Source organism: Saimiri boliviensis, chromosome 10 (assembly GCF_048565385.1).
Source record: "Saimiri boliviensis isolate mSaiBol1 chromosome 10, mSaiBol1.pri, whole genome shotgun sequence".
NCBI lineage: Eukaryota > Metazoa > Chordata > Mammalia > Primates > Cebidae > Saimiri > Saimiri boliviensis.
Genome location: NC_133458.1, coordinates 55327631 through 55351766, shown reverse-complemented (window position 1 = coordinate 55351766; position 24136 = coordinate 55327631). Strand labels below are relative to the sequence as shown.

The window sequence follows — 24136 nt, the reverse complement described above, 5'->3', positions numbered from 1 at the left end:
TGAGTATACAAAGTATATACTGAATCAGCATAGTACCTGCTTTTGTGATACAACTGAAGCAAAGCAAACAGTAGCAGATTACATTTTTTAACTATTTATTTGTGTATGACAGCTATGAAGAGTGCTATTACATATTTTGAAGGTTCTTGTTTTTTAATGTACCTGCATTCAAGGTTTCATGGGGATTTTGACTTCTTGTCCTTTGAAACAAAAGATAATAGGCAAATACCTTTGATGTACAGAGGTTCTGTAAGACTAAGAGGTTTGTCAGTGAGTTTATTGATATGTCGCATCTTATGTAGAAACGATCACTCTCTATTAGTGCTGTCTCCACTTCTACGTAGTTTTGGTCAAAGCACCATCTTACCCCACATGTTTGCCTTTCTGCCTTCACCCCCACTGATTTAACAAACATCCAAGACTGTAACCAGGCACTATTTAATTTCATAGCTCCTATGCCAAGCATACATCTTAGTATATAAATACTCAAGAAATGCTTATTAAAATGAATGAATTATTTAATTAATCAATACTTTACCCCAAAGGAATAAACATTATCCACAAGGTAACATTATAAATTAGGAGTGAAGTAGGAGATTAAATTCAAGGTTCCAAATTGTCATGTCGTAGTAATCCCTGAACACATTTCACGTTTATAAAATAAGAAAATCACAAGCTTTCAAACATAGTCTCATATTTCAGAATGCATATTTCTTGGGGGAAAAGTATTAAATAATTTTGGTTTTCATTTCAATTTTTCTGATTACAGGTCTAATCTTTTTCTTTTCCTCTGTAAATTCCCATCTTAGATTAGTGCAATGTTAAAATCTCTGCTTGTACAATTACTACAGACTGCTGATAGTTTTAAAGCACTCTCATATTACAATTATTCAGATTTTTTTGTAATTTACTTATTTTTTGCTTTCTATTTGTCTTAGAGGGGATGGAAGATTTAAACTCCCTTTGATTGTTGATGTTTTCTTCTGGTTTTCTCTCAATTCCTTAAATCTTTTTGCCTTTTGCCCATCAATTAAACATATAACAGTAGAACCTATTAAAGATCCTCATGTTATAATGTCATTACCTATCATTTCCGAGTGTAGACCTTGTCATTCATTATGACTGCTGGATTCTGGCTTTACCAACTAAAATACGCCTACTGCCCTTTACTCTTTTGTATATTTTGATGAAACTCTACTTCTCTTTAAGTTCTCAATTCAAGTTTCAATGAAGTGCAGTGAGTTTTGTCATGCTCTTCTTCCCCAGTTAGTTTAGTTGATAAAAAATTGCAAAGATCTTGCAGCCTTAGCTTGCATGGGGAATCAACGCCTTCTTGTGTTAGATCTTTTCATTATAAATGCAATTGACAGAGGTGTCTATTATAAGCTATTTGTTATACAATCTTTATAAATAGCTCTCATCATGTATAAGACAAGTCTAAATTTGTTTGGAAATAGCTTCTGAAGACACCCTGCTGTGGCTTCCTCAGAGTGCCAGGCAGGCATCCAGTGGGGGAGTCAGTCAGAACAAACTTTATCTAGTCATCTTTCCATCAGCTTGAAATGATGTGCATCACATCCAACTTAAAAGATCTACTGTAACTGGAAACCAAGTTCATAGACAAATGTATATAATCAAGCAATATGCAGCCAAGCTCTATATCATCTAAGGTACATTTTGTTTTCATTTCTTTTTAGAAATATCCTGCTTAGCTGTTTTGGTTGACATTGCTACTAGTTTGTTCCTTTTAACCTAGACTTGACCTGCAATCCACAAGAGGAAGGTCTTAAAACTCAATTGTGCAATTGCCTATTCTCTCTAAAGACCAATGAGTATAAGAAAGATAGAAACTTTAGGACTCTTCAAGTTCTTGGTCCCATACTTCTATTCAAATATAAGTTCAAAAATATACTTCGAAGTCAAATAGAAATAGTGCTAGGATTATCCTCCATTTTGGATGATACACACCGCTGCTCTCCATTACTGCAGGTAATTAAGAGCTGCTTTTTTATATGAAGAAGTATTTCCTTAAATATTCACTTTCTCTTCTGTAAAATTTTCACAAGAACTTTAATAAGCAAAGCTGACTGATTATAATTCCACCTCCTTTCTCTACTCAGTCTCTGGAGGAGATATGCAAGAGCAATAGTATCCTACAAAGCTCTTATGAAGCAGGGAAGAAGAGAAGCTGGAGACCTGATAATGAAGACTCCATAGTCAGTCCTTCATCATGAAAATTTTTGAACACATTTTCAATGATGATAATCAGAAAATATGGCTATAAGGTACAAAAGGAACACAATGGAAATTATCTGGCAAACATATAGACAGGACAAAATTATAGAGCAAAAGAAGACTATAAAGATGATCTAATTCACCCATTCCCCATTTTACACATAAATGTTATGTAATCACCCTTTCTAGGTAACAATATCCCTCCTCTCTGCAACCTCCATTCCTTGCTTATATTTCTGTTACTGTATTAATACTCTTATATATACTCTTCTAAAACTATTTACTTGTCTTTGACACGTCTTTAGTCTGAGACCTAGCAAGGGGCTCATGCTGACGCTAGCACAGTCCAGACTCAAAATAGACAATGCATGTTTCCTTTGTTGAGTCTAATTAATTACATAACCTTCAATGACGTGCAAGTTTGACACCCATATTTCCTGTGAACTTCCTATCACTAAATATGAGTCCTTTGTATACTGCAAAATCCTTATAAGTGATATGGTTATCATCATGCATTAGATTACATAGAATTTATAAAGATTTTGCTTACTCCAATTGACTAATTAATTATACCCCCAGAGCTTACCCATCAAACGGTCAAACATTCATTGATTCCATTTTAAGGTTGTGGTGTAAGTATTTTCTAGATGGCAACAGCATTACTTTTTGATTTAGTTGCCAGGCTTAAACTGAAATTCCTTTGGTAATAGTCATCAACTTTGCAGAACATGGATGAAACTGTGAAATTACAGGTATGGAGGGGTTACCTGTAAATTGACAAATCATAATGACTATCTGAAGTTTTTGTATCTTTTGACTTTCAAGAGCTGCCTATGTTTTTGTATCAAGTGGCCTTTAATTATTCCATCAGTAGCAATATTCTGAACTTGATGAGCATTTCCCTCTGTCAAGTAAGCTCTCAACTTGTGTCTTCCTTTGATCACTATGGTTCATCAATCGAATGTTGTATCCGCTCTTGCAGTGGCCCCCTGAGAAATGTGGTTGGTGTTATTGTGCCATGGACAGATAAAACTCCAGATTCGTTCAGAGATTAAGCTTGCTTCCTCCTTGTTTTGTTGCAGTTCATTTCTCTAAGAATGGGTCAGGAGTCACATTCTTTGGTGGGAACAATATGACGTGATTTAGTGTCCATTCCCACACCCTCTCCCCAAACATAGGGTCCTGTGCACACCTGTGCTGAGACCCAGGAATCCCCAGGGTACTTGCACTCAATCAGGATCATGTAGGGCTGGCAAAGGTTATAAAGTTAGTCTTAGTCCTGATTTTGATGGTTATCTAGCTATGTGAATTTGGGCTAGATATTAACTTATCTGGATTTCAGTTTCCTGTTTAGTAAAATGTGTGTAATCTTGTGCTGTGAGAATCATGTGATACGTACTTAGTGTGTGGTAATATGTACTTATAAACAGAAATAACCGTTCTGTTAGCAGTGTTTATTTAGCATGAGGCAACTCTCACGAAGGATTCCTTCCCTGAATTTCCCCTCCTGGATATGTTAGTAACTTAGAAAGTTCTGTTTGAAGACTTGATGACTTCTAGGTTTGTCACCTAAAAGAAGAGTCATGAAAATACTTTGTTGACCTGGCTGGATGTAGGATTGACACAAGAGAAACATGTTGTACAGGGTCAATACAGGAAAGTTATGAGGGAACAGGGTGTTTAATCTGTGATCCTACAAACAGACCAGGTGAAAAGTCAATACCAAAAGACGATGTGTAAATGCCAGGAGCTAAGCACAGAAGATACTAAGAGAGAGCTGAGGACAGCAGTTGAAGATGAGGAATGAGGAATTAGCTAAAGCAGAAACACATAGATATTCTGTTGGATAACAAACCATCGTCAGGGCCTATTTCAACTAAACACCTGAGAAACCCATTGAGGACTGGAATAGTAAATGTAATTTGTACTGTATGTTCTAGCTTGTATGGTGCTCAGTATCGTCAGAAAATAAATGTGAACCAAAGTGATGGCCACAGACATGGGAAAAGTATGATGAATATGCTCTAATGGTGAAACACAGGCCAGGCAACTGACTTAGGCCAGAGATGTCTGAGAAAGCATTCCATGAAAGGTGAAATCTCAGGTAAGTATCGAGGGATATGTAGGAGCTGAGAAAAGATGGAGATAAAGGGCACTTCCATAGAGAGGTCATAATTTGCAGAGGCACAGAGGCAGAAAAATAACAGTTTATCTAGCAGAAGCATGAGGGAGGGGTGTGTGTGTGTGTGTGTGTGTGTGTGTGTGTGTGTGTGTGTGTTGCAGATGGGGACGGGGAGGCCTGGGGTATTGCTGGGGAAGTGAAGCTGCACTGGCCATGGACTCTATCTCATTAGAGCCTTTGTATGTCATGGTTAAGATGTCAGATTTATTCTGAAATCAGTGGGGCGTTTTAAGCAGGTAGTGATATAATCAGATTTATGTATTCTATAGATCAACTTGTTGGAAGTAGGGAGAGAGGACTGAAAGAGGCAGAGTTAAGAGTCTTTTGCAGAAGTACAAGTAAGGTGTGATGAGGGCATAGCCAGTGTGCTAATAGCAGAGATGGAGAGGAGGAGACAGATTGAGGGGTATGTGTTATAGGAAGGAGTTTGACCGATAAGAAAAGTAAAATACTGGAATCAAAAAGAGAAAAATGTCTTATAAAGTACATTAAAAGAATGGAGTATTAGAGTCAAAGCGTTTGGAGTTCTTGACATTTGGCTCTGGTAATTACTGTGTATGAGACTTAGGGGTTACTCATTCATGAAATGGAGTTATTGCTACCTACCTTAAAGAGCTGATGTGAGGGTGAGCTTACCACTTAGGAAGCATTCAATAAGTAGCAGTTATTTTTAGTGTTACTAAAGATACACTTAAAAAAATATAGAGGGCTCGTATTTACAGACACTTTATTATATTTCTTTTTCTAAACATTCTCCCATTAAGTCCCAAGGGGGTTATATGACATCTAGAATGAAATGAATTAACATACGTAAAATACTTAGAAGAATGCCTGGGACACAATAAGCACTGTGTGTTCGCTAATACAAGTAAATAAGTAAGTATATACCTAATCATTTACTGTGCTTTGCCAGTTTATTCCATCATGCTGAGAAATCAGAAAAGGCTCTGAATGCTTCTTGAAAGATGATAGCTTCAAAATTAGACAGAATGTCATTGGCAACCTAAACCTATACTGAAGTGGGCTTATCAGTGAATAAATCTTAAAATGTATATAGGTCATAATTTCTTTTCAGTGAGCTCTTTCTGTCTTGAGTTTTAGGAATAGTTTTCAGTCTTTTCAAAGGAAGCTGCATGAATATGAATGCACTTGAGTGAAGAAAATTTTAGTTGATAGCACAGATTGAAGATAACATTTATGACTGTTAAATAAGAACTGAATTATCAACTTTAAGCCTTCCCAGTTCCCATCAGTGGAAAATCTTCATGGAATCTATTTAATTCTTCCAAAATCTGCTTTAATACAAGATATACCAATATATTATTTTGTCGTGATATATCTTCAATGAGGCATTACGTGGGTAGGTATAGATTAATCTTATAAAGGGAAACAGTCTTTCTGTTATGATTTTAAGAGAGAAAAGACTAACCTTTACTTACATTTCACTTTGAATGCTTTTTCTTTCCATTTTACTGTTTTAGGAGTATCTCATACCAGACTGCACTGAGCCCCAAGGTTAAGGCTTAGGTATTTATGAGAGTAAAATCAGGGTAGAGATTGTTTTTGCAAAATAGTAATGAAATCTAGGTATGTAAAACAAGATTATCTCATTAAAGCACTAATAAACAAAAAAGATATTAGGGAACAGATGGAAATTCAAATAGGAGACTCTATAATGGGATATAAGAATGCAAATCAGCCAGAGTAGAGTTTTTGCACATTTAAATGTAGTTGCTTTTGTCATAAAAAGACATACACATAAAATACAATCTGTTAAACTATTTATATTTGGATTGTAAGAATTTTTAAGTAGAGAAATAACAATGTTTACTTTGGAATCAGTGCCCATAGGTATTATTGTTACTTTTAGAATGAGTGTTAAGTGTGATGTTTCAAGTAGTGTCTAGCGTAACTTAGCAGTGTTTGAGAGTGAGAAGTTATAATTACATTAACAATCATATTTAGGTGTATCCAATAAGTGTAGTCACAGATTCACCTTTCAAGCATGTTTGAAGGAAGTTTTATTCATAACACATTACCAATTAAATGTTAAATTTTAGAAAACCTCAGTGATTTGGTATATAATTATAAAATACTTTCTGCCATCATTCTCTCTTCATTTTGTTCCCTTCCCTCAGTCCAATGGGTGGTTCTTTTATTCTCTGCTAATTAATTTATTGTTTAATATTGATATCTTATTCACCAACAGTCCTCAAAGCATTTAGGTTCCTATTCTCTGAATTATCTTGGCCGGGTGTGTGACTCTTGAGGTAAACCCAGCTGCATTCAGTTACAGGTGGGAGTTTTAGTAGTTGTTAGTTTCTTTGGTAGTTTCACAATATAGATTCCAGAGCTAGAAGTGAGAATTCAGTATAAAAAAAGAGGCTGAAATGTACTTCTGGACGGCCAAGTCATTCCCATTGCTCTCCACGGTGCCTCCACTCCAAGGTCGGTTGACTCATGGTCCTGTTAACCTGAGTCTGTTGTATTCACAGTGTTCTTTTTTCCCTTATTGCTATTTTCCCATTTATAAGGCCCTACCCTAGACCTTCAAGGGAGAAAAACAGAAACAAGAAACAGCCCTGTGCATTGTTTCAGGGCGTGCTGAAGTTTCACTACCTCTGCCACGCTATCCTCCATTCTCCACACTTCCCTCTTAGCCAGATCTCCAGTTTGAATACAGGAGTTGATAATTTAAATGTGATTGGCTTATACTGTTGGCCAATTGTTTTGTGTTCATTAATCTTGCTTCCCAAAGTTCATATAAATTATGTAAGGACAGGATTTATTTATTCAGTATAGATACAAATGTATTTATGTTTTGTGTGTATCTATAAAAATTTGAATTTCTTAATATGACTTGAAAGTACTAAGTTTCTCATATAGTTCACTGTATTAGACATACCCCAGACTGGGAACAAAAAGAGGTTTAATTGGACTTACAGTTCCACATGGCTGGGGAGGCCTCAGAATCATGGTGATAGGTGAAAGGCTCTTCTTACATGGTGGTGGCAAGAGAAAAGAGGAAGAAGCAAAAGAAAAAACCCTGATAAATGCATTACATCTCGTGAGACTTACTGTTATGAGAACAGTACGGGAAAGACTGGCCCCCACGATTCAATTACCTCCCGCTGGGTCCCTCCCACAACACAAGGGAATTCTAGGAGAGACAATTCAAGTTGAGGTTTGGGTGAGGACGGAGCCAATCCACATCATTTACAAAATGACTGCTAGCCAGAATATTAATTTTTTATAAATGGGCATGATGCTTGAGATACACTTTAGTCCATTTAATATAAAAACTAAAACTAGCAACTTTAAGTTTTCAACAGCACATAGCTACTCAATGGTAAGTCTCCACTAGAACTCAGCTAGTTGTTCTAGTTGCCCATTTGAGAAAATGGGTAGACATTCTTGCTAGGATTGGCAATGTATTTGTCAAAGACAGTGAAAGTAGGAAACTGTCATTTGTTAAAAACTAGAAACAAACTGCTTCAGCCATCCTTAGAAAACATTTGCTTTAGAAAAGTTGGTTTCATTGCTCTTTGATGGAAATGTTTAGTCAACATAGGGAAAATATAAAATTATATGAATCTAGTGTCTTTCACAATTCTCTCAGAAAATATTGGCTTACATGACCCAAAACTATGTACTCAAACACCAGGTTTGCAAACAAAATGAGAATCAGCTTCTTCCCAGTCTGCTGGAATCAGCTTCTTCTCAGTCCTCTGGAGGGAAGTTTGTCAATATCATGTGAGCAGTCCTTACACACAATTAATAAGGAGAAAATCAGTGGTTTTCTGGCTTTAGATTTACCCAGGTATTAGAAGCATGGTGCACTGGTGTATTAGTCCATTTCACACTGCTATAAAGAAATACCTGAGACTGGGTAATTTCTAAAGGCAAGATGTTTAATTGACTCACAATGCCACATGGCTGGGGAGGCCTCAGGAAACTTAAAATCATGGCACATTGGCAAAGAGCAAGCAAGGAAGGACCTTCTCCATGTGGCAGCAGGAGAGACAGAAGAGAGTGGAGGGGGAAGAGTCCCTTATGAAACCATCAGATCTTGTGAGAACTCATTATCATGAGAACAGCATGGGGGGAACCACCCTCATGATCCAATCACCTCCCACCAGGTCCCTCCATTGACATGTGGGGATTATAATGCAAGACATTATTTGGATGGGGACACAGAGCCAAACCATATCAACTGTAAACCAGTTCTTCCCCACAAAAGTAAAGAAAACTCTAATTTACAGTGTCCGCCAACTTCTGTGGTATAAATGTACGCTCTCCTCACCCTCCACCCTCAAGTAGGCTCCGGTGTCTGTTGGTCCCTTCTTTCCGTCCATTTGGACTCAATGTTTAGCTCCCGCTTAAAAGTGGGAACCTGCAGTGTTTGGTTTTCTGTTCTTGCACTAGTTCATTTTAGAATAATGGCCTCCTCAGAGGTGGCAGTGAGCCGAGATTGTGGCACCACACTCCAGCCTGGGTGACAGAGTAAAACTCCATCTCAAAATAAAAAGAGAAAGAGAAAAAATAATGGCTCCTGCTCCTTCCATGTTGCAGCCAAGACATGGTGTTGTTTTTTCTTATGACTGCATAGTATTCTATGGTGTGTGTGTGTGTGTGTGTGTGTGTGTGTGTGTGTGTGTGTGTGTATGTATGGGAAGTTTTATATATATATATATATAAAAAACTATAAATGTGTGTGTGTGTGTGTGTGTGTGTGTGTGTGTGTGTATGTATGGGAAGTTTTATATATATATATATATATATAAACTATAAATATATAGTTTTTTATATATATATATTTATAGTTTATATATATATATATATATATATATATATATATATATATATATATAAAACTTCCCATACATACACACACACACACACACACACACACACACACACCCCAAACTTCCCTTATCCAGTCTACTGTGAATGGGCATTTAGGTTGACTCAATTTTCAATTTCCTTGCTGTTGTGAATAGTGCTGTGATGAGCATATGCACACATGCGTCTTTCTTCCTTTGGTTATTTGCCCAATAATGGGATTGCTGGTCAAAAGGCAGTTCTGTTTTAAGTTCTTTGAGAAGTCATCAAACTGCTTTCTACAATGCCTGAACTACTTTACCTTTGTATCTGCAGTGTGTAAGTGTTCCTCTTTCTCTACAACCTCACCAGCATCTGTTATTTTTCTGTTTAATCATAGTCATTCTGACTGGTGTGAGGTGATATATTGCTGTGGTTTTGATTTGCATTTCTCTAATGATACTGACGTTGACCATTTGTTCATATGCTTTTTGGCCACATGTGTATCTTCTTTTGAAAAGCGTATGTTCCTGTTCTTTATTCACTTTTTAATGAGGTTGCTTGGTTTTTGGTTAATTTGTTTAAGTTCTTTATAGATTGTGAATATTAGACCTTTGTCTTATATATAGTTTGCAAATATTTTCTCCCATTCTGTAGGTTCTCTGTTTATTCTGTTGATTGCTTTGATATGCAGGAGCTCTTTGGTTTAATTAGGTCCCATTTGTCAATTTTTGTTTCTGTTGTAATTGCTTTTGGCATCTTTGTTGTAAAGTCTTTGCCAGGGCCTATGTCCGTGATGGTATTTCCTAGGTTATATTCCAGGGTTTTTGTAGTTTCAGATTTTACGTTAGTCTTTAATCTATCTTGAGTTGATTTTTACATATGGTATTAATTCATTAACTAATTTTGTTTCTCTTGTTCTAAGCTGTTCATTGAAGAAATATATAGATGTTTATGTGTGTTTTGAATACCACATATTCCATTTTATGTGAGAAAAAGACCAAGTCAACAAACCCATGGCTTGGTATATAAATTTCAGATAACAAAACGCAAGCAATCAATTACTTTAAAAATGGCATCAGAAATGCAAAATTTATGCATTTGTTTCACCATACTCCTCATATTTGAAACACTTGGCTTGTGATTAATATCTGCAGGGAAGTGATTTCTGGAGTATTGGTTCATGGACAACCACTGTTGTATCTAAAACAGTCATATTATCTTCACAGTCAGAGTTATGAAGAAGAAAAACTGTATCTGTACCCATTCGAAGCAAAATGATTTAGCCTCTTTAAATACCAGATGAGAAATTCTGAAACTTCACACATTCAGTCTCAAAATGTTTGCAGCAAAACCCACACCATTAGTATTAATTTCTTTCTTTAACCCTCTTACTTGCATTACAGTCTGCTTCTACAACTAGACACAAGTTGGAATTGTAATCCAGCCAGGGGGTTATGCACTTTAAATGGTAACATTTTCAAAATAGACACTGTCTTCTTACAGATGAATTTAAGAAATGTAAACTTTTGCAAGAATAAATTGAACACTATACATATTCATTGAAAGCGACTATTTTCCTAGGCAGTAACTAAATATTTTCTTTGGCTCTGGAATTTTTAAAAAACTTTTTTTTGTACTGACTTCTGTGATGTTACTTTCTTCTGGATTTTTTTCTAACTTTGGCCATGACTTTTCAGTCTTCTTTCTCACCCTTGCTTAGTTACCTCCCAAGTTTTGAGAATCCGCCAACATTGTTCCTCATACATTACTCATCAAGATTTATCTATAAATTCTTCTTGGATGATTCTTTTAACCCATGACTCCAACAGTCATTTATAAACTGGTGACTCCAAATCTGCCTCTAGCAGATTTAACCAACTGCCTGACTTTAACCAACTGCGTAGCAGACAATTCCACCCAATTGCTCACAAACACATTGTATCCAAAATTGAATTGATAATTTCTTCAGCTCTTTCTTGAGAAGTTTTATGATATACCTTGTCATCCAATAAATGCTTCTGGAATTTGTAATAGTTGCTTCCTTTCGGCCTCCAAATCGAATCACCCCACCTCAAAGCGGTGGGGATGAGCAATCCTATCTTGCCTGGAAAGAAGAAAGAAATGAAATATTTATGAACAGCTTTAATGACCATAGCAGACAATATTTTCATTTTTATTTATTGAGGGGCTAATCTCTATCATTGTTCTAATTATTTCACAGTATTCAATCACCGAATGTTTATAACCAGGGAAAATGGTGATAGTATTATCCTCATTTCAGAGTTAAGTAACATGAGACATTATTCTATTTAGTGACTATAAACAAGATAAAAAGAACGTTTAATTAAGTAAGTCAAGAAGTATTAGGAATCCTTACTCTTGCTTGCAAAGTTTTATACATTATAGCTCTTAAAAGTTATTATTTAAGTCACAAGAGAAGCATAAATTATTTTTAATGAAAAGTTAATCTAGCATACATACCTTGTTATCATGTATACCTTTTTCTACAATTCACATAAGTGATTTGTGGAAAATGATTTCAAGTAGTAATCAAACTTTGGCAAATGAATAATGTATTTCCCTTTAGACCAACCATAGGTACTGTGAGTGTTTTTGAAATACCAGATGACGGTTGTACTTCTGATATTCAGTAGAGAACTCTAGACATAATTGATTGCATTGAACCTTACCATTTGTGTTCAGATCACTCTTCACCATTTATTCCTTTCTCAAGGGGTATTCCCTTCTTCTATTAACTTTGTCTAGAATTATGAACATTCATCAGCAGGAGAACCCTGGCACATCTAAAATAGATATGATGCATCATGTTCTCCTGAAGACATTTGTTGCTCATTGAAACCTTAGAGAAATCCCAAAATGCTAGTTCCCAGTGGGGATTGGAAATGATAAAATTTAGTGTGGTTTACGGAAAAGTATAAACATGATTATAAGAAAGTCTTTTAACCGGAAGTGTTTGGGAGAATAAAGAAAGTATAGCTGTTTTGAAATTAACATTTTATTAACCCTTATGAGGCCAAGGCCAATTTCCTAAAAGGTAAAGTTCATGAAGGATGGAAGGAAAAAAGAAAGGGAAGAAGGCAGGGTGAGCCTGTTTTGATTCCTATTAGCTTATCTGGATTAGAGAAATTCTTAGCACAAATACCACCTTTTGTGTGAACTTAGACAATGTCCTACACCCTATGTAAGATTACAAACATGGATTATGTATCTCTTAGCTTTTGAAGAGCAAAGGAAAGAGAATCATTATCAAAGTAAATTTAAAAACTGTGGTCCTACATGTACTCTACCTTACATTTTATTAAAAACCGGCAACCAACAGAATGGGAAAAATTTTTTGCAGTCTACCCATCTGACAAGGGGCTGATATCCAGAATTTACAAAGAACTAAAACAGATCTACAAGAAAAAAACAAACAAGCCCATTCAAAAGTGGGCAAAGGATATGAACAGACACTTTACAAAAGAAGACATACAGGAGGCCAACAAACATATGAAAAAATGCTCATCATCACTGGTCATTAGAGAAATGCAAATCAAAACTACATTGAGATACCATCTCATACCACTTAGAATGGCGATCATTAAAAAATCGGGAGACAACAGATGCTGGAGAGGATGTAGAGAAATAGGAACACTTTTACGCTGTTGGTTGGAGTGTAAATTAGTTCAACCATTGTGGAAGATAGTGTGGTGATTCCTCAATGACCTAAAAATAGAAATCTCATTTGACCCAGCAATCCCATTACTGGGTATATATCCAAAGGATTATAAATCATTCTACTATAAGGACACATGCACACGAATGTTCATTGCAGCACTGTTTACAACAGCAAAGACCTGGAACCAACCCAAATGCCCATCGATGATAGACTGGATGGGGAAAATGTGGTACAGATACACCATGGAATATTACACAGCCATCAAAAACGATGAGTTCGTGTCCTTTGTAGGGACATGGATGAACCTGGAAACCATCATTCTCAGCAAACTGACACAAGAGCAGAAAATCAAACACCGCATGTTCTCACTCATAGGCGGGTGTTGAACAATGAGAACACATGGACACGAGGAGGAGAGCACTACACACTGGGGTCCATTGGGGGGAAATGGGGGAGGGACGGGGGGTGGGGAGGTGGGGAGAGATAGCATGGGGAGAAATGACAGATATAGCTGAGTGGAAGGAAGGCAGCAAATCACACTGCCATGTGTGGACCTATGCAACAATCTTGCATGTTCTTCACACGTACCCCAAAACCTAAAATGCAATTAAAAAAAATAATAATCTGCATTTCCATTCCACATTTTGAACAAAAAAATATTTTATTAATAAAATCTCTTGAAGTTTCCCAAAAAGGACAATCCCATGCCACATGTACCCAGTGTAATAATTCACCTCCTAGAATCTTGTGTACAATCAAAATCACAGAGTCTGATACAACCAACCAAATGTTTATATAGTGAACATACTAATGAATGTCGCAGATATGGATATCATTAGGTCGAAATAGATTTAAACTCTGATTTTATATTCTAATTTATAATTAATGTTCAGTCTTTCTTACTATAAAATTTTTATAATGGAAAAACTGAAGAAATGAAAACATTTTTATCAATCTCACACTTCAATGTTATAGTAACAAAATATATTGTATACTTTATGGAGGATTATTTTTAAATTTAGATTTTTATATTAAAATTTGATTTATTATATACTGTAATATATTTAAATTATATGTAAATATAACATTTACTATACTAAATTTATTTAAATTTAATATATCTTATATTACTTTTAAGTATTTTTTCTATTTGCTTAAGTAAAAGTTATACCCATTTGACAGTTGATTTAAGAGAAGTTGAACCTATACAGAGATTTCAAAGAACTATTGAAAAGTGTCAAGATGAGACATGATAAACTTCAATTTGCTGATGTGACTTTAGGGTAAATTCAACTCAATTCATAATCATGTTTTTTTGTTTATTCCATCACAAGCAATACATATCCTAAGAGTCAGACATCTTTAATCTTTGATCAAACAGAAAATTGCCAATATATATTAATAGATATACTGATTTGTTTATAGTGGTTGAGAAGAATTGACTACAAGAAACAAAGTTTTAAATTATGTTTCAGGTTCAAACAATGTCAGATGGACTTTTACTAAAATCTTCAAAGATGGGAGTTAGCAGGTTGATCCTCTTTCTCAAACATCATAAATTTTCCTAAGGAAGGTCTTTATGGAGCTGAAGAATGAAGGAATTAGTTTTAGAAAGGAAGAGGATAAATTAGAAGCTTCCAAATTCATTTTAATTTGAGTCTTACCTGAATTGATTAATAAGCACGGTATGTGAACTAGCTCCTATACTGACCCTGCTTTTCACAAACATCCAAGTCATGTTTCATAACAATTCCAATGGGGAAACACAGATTGGAGAGTAAAACAGTACATCAACAGGAGAATCTTTATCTCTTGCCATTAAGTGGCAAATGTGATAGAAACAGAGCATAGTCAAATGTAATCTGACTTGAAACTGTTCTGTCAACCTCATTACAGGGCAAAGTAAATCTGTTCTTTGCTTAGCTCACTGGGTCATACAAATTCCTGATTGCTTGGCTTTTTCTCAGTATGAGAAAACAAATTATAGCACATTAGATAAATAAAACAATTGTAGGTCCAAGTGATTTGCTTAATAATTTCTATTTAACTAAAATTAATTTCTTGTTTAGAGAGAAATTCATGTTTTTTATTTTATAGTTTCTCTTCTCAAACAGGAGACTTAGATTATTTTGTTTCCATGTGTCCCAATTTTCGGAATTTTATTTTGATATAAAAGTTATGTGGATATTAAAGTTTTGAAAGTTTCTTGGTACTCTTATTTTTTATGGGCTCACTATGGAGGATCTTGACTTTCAAACTAAAGAGAAGAAATTTCACAAATACATGCCAAAGTGTTATATATTATTGTGAAAACAAGCTACAAGATTCTGACTTAATGTTATATGAGGAACCTTGTTACACAATTGCCAAAAAAGTGGGAAAAAACAATATAAGACTTGAAATACAGGGATGAACCCAATATACAGGTTGAATATCCCTTATCTGAAATGTTAAGGACTATAAGTATTTCAGATCTTGGATTTTTTTTTTTAATTTTGAAGTATGTGCATATACATAATGAGATGTCTTAAGGATGGGACCCAAATATAAACATGGAATTTATTTGTCTTATATATATATATCTGACCTACATAGCCTGAAGGTAATTCTATACAATATTTTAAATAGCTTTGTGCATGAAACAAAGTTTGTAACTAGTGGTGGTTCACACTAGTAATCTCAGCACTTTGAGAGGCCAAGGCAGGAGGATGGCTTAAGCCCAGGAGTTCGAGACCTGCTTGAGTAATATAGTGAGACCTTATCTCTACGCAAAATTTAAATTAGCTGAGCATGGTGGCATGGAGTCCCAGCTACTCAGGAAGCTGAGGTGGGAGGATTGTTTGAGCTCAGAAGGCAGAGGTTGCAGTGAGCCAAGATTCATGTCCCTGACATTCCAGCCTGGGTGACAGAGTGAGACCCTGACTCAGAACAGCAATAACAACAACAACAGTGTTTATGTACAGTGAGCCATCAGAAAGCAGGTAGGTGTCCCTCTCAGCCACTCACGTGGACAGTCTGTGGTTATCACCATCATCCCTGACTCTAAATAGTATATAAAGGTAAGGGTATATAGTACCTAAAGGTAAAGTTATATACTATCAGTGATATGGTGTGGCTGTGTCCTCACCCAAATTTCATCTTGAGTTTTAGTTCCCATAATCATGGGAGGGATCCAGTGGGAGGTAAGTGAATCACAGGCGTGGCTACCCTCATGCCATTCTTGTGATAGTGAGTTCTCACAAGATCTGATGGTTTTATAAGGGTCTTTTTCCCCCTGGTTTGCTCGATACTTCCCTCTCACGCCGTCATGTGAAAAAGGATGTGTTTGCTTCTCCTTCTACCATGATTATAAGTTTCCTGAGGCCTCCCAAGCCATGCTGAACTGTGAGTCTATTAAACCTCTTTCCTTTATAAATTGCCCATTTTGGAGCATATCTTTATTAGCATTGTGAGAACAGGCTAATACAATTAGGATATTAATCAGGATAAATACTTAAATAAGTATATATAGGATAGTATATAAGCAATTATTTTCTTACATCCACACATAAGAGCCTAACAGTGAAAAATAGGGCATGCCATTAATACAGTGAAAAGAGAATGTGTTCAGAGTAACTAAGCAGCACAGTAGCATCACCAGCTGAATGCGGCTGGATCGTTTTTCCTTAGGGGATACTGAATAAACAGTGTTGTGGATGTTTGTTGTAACCTGTCCATTGAGGGCAGATGTCAGATTTTCCACTTGTGGCATAATGTTGTTGCTCAAAAAGTTTCCGATTTTGGAACCTTTCAGATTTCAAATTTTCAGATTAGGAATGCTCAACCTGTATAAAATCAAAGGAAAATTTTATTTGATGAACACACTTTTGACAGACTCATTTGATTTTACTAATACAGCTTATTGGAAATCTGGAAATAATTTCCTGTAACTTTGCTGTAGTGCAAAGCGTTTACATTCATATATATTTTAAAAGGAATACTCAGATTGTCTGAAGGTAAACTTTAAGGCACTTTGGTAATCATGGAAATTATTTCTAGATCAATCTAACAGAGACAGGCTATGACTGAATAGTCCTCCTGACATCCTAAAGAAATGATCTTGTACACATGTACAAGAAGAGATCCTTTAACAATCCCATAAGGAGAAGTGAATAGGTATACATTTTTTTCTGTAGCTTGAAGTAAATAAGTATAGTATATCTCACAGTTTGAAAAAGTGTATTCATCATTTAAGGATGAGAGGATAGGGGAAAGCAATGTAGACATGATAAAAAGGAGAGAAATAGTATCTTAAAGACTTTAAAAAATTACAAAGCTCTCAAAAGTATTCATTACAGCAAATAGCAGAGCATTTTAGAAAACGTCCATTGTATTTTTACAGTGAGGTTAAAGAAGACATTTGCTCTATGAGATGAAGCTGGAGGCTTATTTGTATTCATGGCAATTTTTTTGTATTACTATTATGTGTTAGACACTATGGTAAGCATAATAGGTGCATGATCTCATTGAGTGTTTATAACAACCCTTGAATAAATGCTAGTAGCATATCTATTGTAAAGATAAGAAAGCCAAAGCTTTCAGAAATGTAATAATTTGGTCAAGAGGAAAAATCATGCAAGTGACATAGCTAGAATTTAAATCTTTGCACTCAGGCTCAAAAGTTTAAAGTGTTTAAAACTTATTTTATAATACTGTCTATCAAAATGAGAAAGGAGACTGAGAGGCAGTCTGAAGTGAAAATGGACCAAGCCTCAATAAGCCAGACCACCATACAAATAAACAACAGGCTTACATTTCCATGAATAGAATGACAGACAGAAACATTGCAGAGAATCAACTTAGTGATATAGATGACAAATATCCAAAGTTCTCCCTGAGTGAAAAGAAAAAATGTTTCAAGAGATTAAACGCTAAATGTCAAAAATGATTAAAAAGAAAAAGATAGCAGAAATGAAATAATAGTTTGACCTTGTGATAACGGCATTTAAAAATACATGATCCACGTAGCATGTGCTGTGGTTGTGCAAACTATTTAAAAACATCGAATGATGAAGGCAAAATCAGGGTTAGTTTGATTGCAGTGTGGTAAAATAAAGGCTGGACTGGTGTCTCCAGAGCTGGATTGTTCTCCCATGTATCACATCTAAAATTGATCTGCTTTATTTGATCACCATTTCTAGTTCGATCACTAGATAAAAATAAGTCTCAAAGAAGAATGAAGTAGTGGGAGCATCAAACCACTCAACACATCATGAATAGGTGGTTGTTTGCCTGTTAACGTGGACATGAAAAGTAACTCTTAAATTCTATTTGAGAGTCTATTTATCCAAAAACTGACAATCTTTTTTCCCATCATTTTGCATAGTAATGACAAGTGCTTGGAATAAGAGAAACCATTTACTTTTTGCTAAAATGTGTACAATAATCAGAAAGTCTTAGAAAAACTGATGCAAGATTTGTATCAAGTGTACAAACTAACATATTTGTCCTTCATCTGTGGATGAAGGAAAAAAGCAATTGTGTCACATACCAACTGATTAATTCAAGTATGTAACATTACGTACATGAAGCAGTAGTCATTTAAGATTAATGTACTCCTTATTTATAGTACAGCCAAGGATATTAAATGTTGCCACAGTAGGAAGGTTAGGCTACATTTAATCATTTCCAGAGTAGGTAAGATGAACAACCTCAATTCAGAGTTGAGCTTAAATTTGCTTTTAGGAAGTTGTCTTGCTTAGAAAATTAACTTGCAAAAATTGAGTGATTATGCCATATCAAAAAGAAACAAGCTAGGTGTAGTGATTCACGCCTGTAATCCCAACACTTTGAGAACAGGTGTCCCCAAACTATGGCCTGCAGGCCACATGCGGCCCCCTGAGGCCATTTATCCAGCCCCCCCACCGCACTTCAGGAAGGGGCACCTCTTTCACTGGTGGTCAGTGAGAGGAGCACAGTATGTGGTCGCCCTCCAACGGTCTGAGGGACAGTGAACTGGCCCCCTGTGTAAAAAGTCTGGGGATGCCTGCTTTGAGAAGCTGAGGCAGATGGATCTCTTAAGGCCAGGAATTTGAGACCAGCCTGGGCAAGATGGCAAGACCCTGTTTCTACAAAAATAAAAACAAAAAGATTAGCCAAGCATGGTGGTCCCTGAATGTTGTCCCAGCTACTCAGGGGGCTGAAGTGGGAGAATCATTTGAGAGCCCAGGAGGTCAGGGCTGCAGTGAGCTATGGTAATGCCACAGCACTTCAGCCTGGGCAATGGAGCAAGACCCTGTCATGCTAAAAAAAAGAAATGAAATATCATGCGGTATACAGTGAGAAGACAGAAAAGTCTTTTAAAAACTTTAAAAGGATAAGAGGATGCCAGAAATCTTATTCCTGGAAGCCTCCTGATGGGGCAGCAGACACAAGCCCACTGGGCTTCAAATGCTCTTGCTTCTTAGCTTTAAAAAATCGTTTGTCAAAAACATTCCTGTAATAAAAGTTGGTATATTATTAGCATGGTGGGATTTTTTATTTCCCACACTAAATCCTCCTTTTCTTAGACCGCGTGAGGTTTTTGTTTGTCTTTTTAAAATACTAAGTTAGTATTTCACTAACAAGTTAGGAATTAAATTCTGCTTAGATTCAGTGATTCTTCCATAAAAGGATGAACAGTGGTAAAATGTCTAGAAACCCTGAAATATGAGTACATTGAAAGAACTGAGAATCTTTAGCCTGGAGGAAAGACTTAGGGGTAGATGAAGGCCTACCACTGGGTATTTGAAATCCTTCTCTGTGAAAGGAGGAATACGCTTGCTCTGTTTGACATCAGATACAGAACAAGGAGGAAGATTTCGGTTTAAAATAAGTGCATGCTGGAAGCATTGTGTAATTGTATATGTGACTGTCAGTGATTGTTCAGTCATAGAAAAGGCATAGAGAAGATAGGCTAAGATTATTTGTGTTATGTGTTCAAGATGTAATTTTGAACAATTCAGAATACTTTTTAAAGAAACCAATATTCCTTCTACTGATTACCAGAAAACACCACAAGTAATAATACCTACCTGCAGTTATTGAGAGCTTCCTATGTTCCAGGCGCTGTATTAAATGTTGCATAAAGTCCTGACTTAGACTGGGTGCAGTGGCTCCCACCTGTAATCCAAGCACTTTGGGAGGCTGAGGCGGATGGATCACAAGGTCAGGAGTTCAAAACCAGCCTGGCCAAGATGACGAAACCCCATCTCTACTAAAAATAAAAATAAAAAAATAGTCAGGCTCGGTGGTAGGTGCCTATAATCCTACCTACTCAGGGGGCTGAGGCAGAGAATTGCTAGAACCTGGAAGGCAGAGGTTGCAGTGAGCCAAGATTGCACCACTGTACTCCAGCCTGGGTGACAGAGCAAGAGACCATCTCAAAAAAAAAAAAAAAAAAAAAAAAAAAAATTCTGATTTGATTGCAGTAACAGGTAGATGTTACCACCTTTTAACATATGAAGAAAGTGGTGTTGGCCTTTAGAAGCTGTGTCTCAAAGTTACAGTTAGTAAATGACAAACCTGACATTGAAAACCAGATGTGGCAGCTGTCTCAATGTTTATCCTATAGAATGTTGCTTCCATTATTATGGAAGGGGTGTTTTTCAATTAAAATGTACTGTTAGGAGATGAAATTCTTTAAATTGTGGGTATTCCTAGGGACTAGGAGAATTCAGAGTCTCTGTGTGTATGAGTGTATATGTGTGTACTACTCACTCAGTTTCTCTGATCTGTCATTTGAGAAAGGTTTTAGACTGTGTTTCTTAATGAGAGAGAAAGAAAATCCTTAATTCTAGGACTACTTTAATGAGAGACAGAAGAACTCACAAGAGAGATGTTACTGTATGATTCCACCTGGTTTAAAAGATTAAAACTTTAGCATTATGTATCTTTCTATGATTGTACATATGTGTAGATGTTTAATTTGGCTTAAAGGAATTTCATAACTTTGCTAACAAAAAGTAAGAATGATTTTAGAGGGAACCAGGATATATTGGGACAGGAGAAAAATAGTCTTATCCTAGGTACGTTGGATTTGTTATTTTAGTTATTCCTCCTGACAACCCTGTGAAATGGTTATTCCAGCCTGGGAAACTGAGGCTCCTAATTTCCCATGCTGAGGAAATTATCAGCAGTCACAGTTTCCGTTTTGTAGAACAAGGATCTGACCTTACATCTGTCTTGTTCCAAAGCTCTTTTCACTGTGCCCAATCCTTTTTTTTTTTCAATAATCATTTGTGCTGGAAACTATGGCAGCTTTGATCCTGACCAGCAAAATCATGGCAGCAGACACTTTTCTAAGGATATCCGAAGTGAAAGAAATACAGCAGACAGTTTTACTGTGGAGCCAGCCATTTGAAGCACCTAACTCCTTCAAAAGACAGGAGGGAATGTGGTGATCCAGGGAAACGATTTGAACTACTAATATAAGCTGGAAAAATAATCACCTTAAGGATGGGTGAGATCGGCTCATCTGGGGATTGCATGAGCATTTGTTGTGGCCTCCTGGATGGTTGTTTGGGGAAACAATCCAAAAGCAGAAGGCATCAATCTCATCTACCCGAAGGAGAGTTATACTTTGCCATGATTCCTTCCCAAGCCTCTGAACGTTAGTATTTGGCAAGAAGCAAATAGCGGGGAGTTGGAAATATCTGTAGACAGGAAGAAACATTTCTCCTTTGTGATGCCAATAGTAAACAGAAAATTTTAACTGATTTTTCTCTTGCTCTGGAACTTTTTGATTCTGCTTGACCTATAATGCAGAGACATGTTAGTAGATTGCACATGTCATAAGCATATGTTATACAAGAATACTATAAGTTCCACTATATATGTTGGTCCAAGGGGACTAGAGAAAAAAAATAGAAGTTACTCTACAACTGCCACTAATACCAATAGTAAATGCTAATTAAGCACCTAATTTGTCCCCAGCACTGTATCATGGGCTTTACACAAAGCACTGTGTAATAGGTATTATTCTCCATCCTTTCCCACAAGGAAACTGAGATTGATGGAGCTTAGAGACTTTGCCCAACTTTCACAACCAGCAAGTGGCAAAGATGTGATAAACATCCAGCTCCCTAGGTCTCTAGAGCAGCACTTGTCTACCATCGGATGCTGCCTCCCTGGTGCGCTTTGTTTTTTATCCTTTCAGATGTTCACTGTACATCTTGCTCACTAGATATTGATCTCTGATGAGGCCTCTGGGCATCAGTATTGGATAGGATCCAGATGTTTCCAATATAAGACTACTAAGTAAAAATTGCAAAGGTTCTTTTTCTTTAACTCAGTGAAAGAAACCGTTGATAGGAGGCTTTTAAATTGTAAGCAAAGGCTTCATTAATCTTATCCACTCTAGTATGCACTAGTTAGCATAAGCATTGAGTAGTGGTTAATTATTTAGACAATATAGCCACACACTTCATACATGTGCTATTCAGTGATTAGAGCATGCGTTGTTTTGTTCTGGATTTATTTGATCACAGAGGATAAACTGAAGAGACGCAACGTGATACTTAAATACGGTATGATTTTCAGAGCTTTCGGAAACTAGCTTTGTAGTATAAGGAACATTATATGTAAATATGAAAAATTAATGACCCAGTTATTGTCTAATCAGAACCCTGACTTCTCCCTTTGCAGCTCTTAACAGTTAATCAAATCCTAAAGACTTAAAATGAAATGAGAGCAGGTTTATTGAATGAACAGAATGTTTCTTTCCAGACCACTAACCCATGCTTTACTGGTGTCCAATTTAATCGACACTGTATTGCTGTGAAGTGTCTCACTGGCAGCCTGAGGATGCTCCCTAAGGCATCACACACCACCATCTAGAGGGATGCTGTGGACACCAGAGTTCAAAAGCTGCCTGCTTTCCACAGTATAAATACCATTCAGTCCCTTCTTTTATGACCTGTGGTCTATAGATACACACTTGTATAGTTTCATTCATATGTTTATTTATAAACATGATTAAATATTAATGTTTTTTCAGAGATCATTTTCAGCATGATATCCATCTCTGTAAAAACCTGCTTACTTACAGCTTTTAATACAAATCTTTAGCTTTCAGCTCTTCACATGCTTCAGCCACCACTGCTTTTTTTGTGAGACCTTTATTTTTTTAGAGCAGTTTTAGGCTTATAGTAAAATTAAGAGGAAGGTACAGATACTTTCCCCTGTCCCTATGCTTGCATCACCTTTCCTGTTATCAGCATGCCCACCGGAGTGATAATTGGTTACAATCGATAATAAGCCTTTACTGGCACATCATTATCACTCCAGTTCCATAGTTAACATTAGGGTTCACTCTTGGTATTGTACGTTCTATGAGATTGTACAAATGTGTAATGACATGTATCTACCATTATAGTGTCATACAGGGTAGTTTCACTTCCCTACAAATTCTCTGTGCTTTGTCTATTGATCTTCCCTTCCCACCTAACCTCTGGCAACCACTAATTTTTTTTTACTGTCTCCATAGTTTTGCCTATCACTGATTTTTAATTTTTCAACTCAGTTTCTCTAGTGTTCCACTTAGAGTCTGCTCTTTTAGTCATGCTAAACTTCTTCCAGTTCCTAGAATATGACTTCTGTACATTCCTTTTTATGCAATCCCCTAAACCAATCTGTTCTCCACCAGTCATTAGATTTCATTCTCCGGAAAAATCAAGATGAAGGCTCTCACCTAATTCAGGGAGCCTGCTTTAATCCATCTAAGCACCCTGTTATTTTCCAGTTTCTCAGTAATTGGTGTACTCAACCTAATTCATTCATTATCTTACAAATATTCATGAGATGTCCACTGTGTGCCAAGCCCTGCAGTAAACTCTGGAAATAACACAGGAATCAAGCCACACATAGTCCTTGCATTCACAGAGCTTACACTTAGTGGGGAATGTTAAGAAGTCGAGAGATAATGATAACAGAGTGAAATAAATAGCAACTAGAGGGGCCATATGAAAGCACATAAGAGTGGTTTCTAACCCAGACACAGGGTTTCTTGGATAAGATGAAATCTATATGAGTCCTCAGAAAGGAATAAAGGTTATCCAGGTTAAAAAATATTCTAGGCAGAGGGAACAGCCTGTAAGAAATCACAGAGGTAAGAATTTAAGAATCATTTAAAAGAAATGGAAGGGAAGAAGTAGCTTCTCTGCTCCTTCAGGAATCTCCACCTGGTTCAGCTTGCCTGC

At 36.4% G+C, this 24136-nt stretch overlaps 1 protein-coding gene and 1 pseudogene across 12 annotated transcripts in view; both read left to right on the top strand.

Moving 5' to 3' along the window:
• Positions 1-24136, top strand: part of MAGI2 (membrane associated guanylate kinase, WW and PDZ domain containing 2) — a 1426516-nt gene that overhangs the window by 727340 nt on the left and 675040 nt on the right. The gene's annotated exons all lie outside the window — the stretch shown is intronic.
• Positions 14027-24136, top strand: part of LOC141580077 (keratin, type II cytoskeletal 8 pseudogene) — a 33811-nt pseudogene continuing 23701 nt past the window's right edge.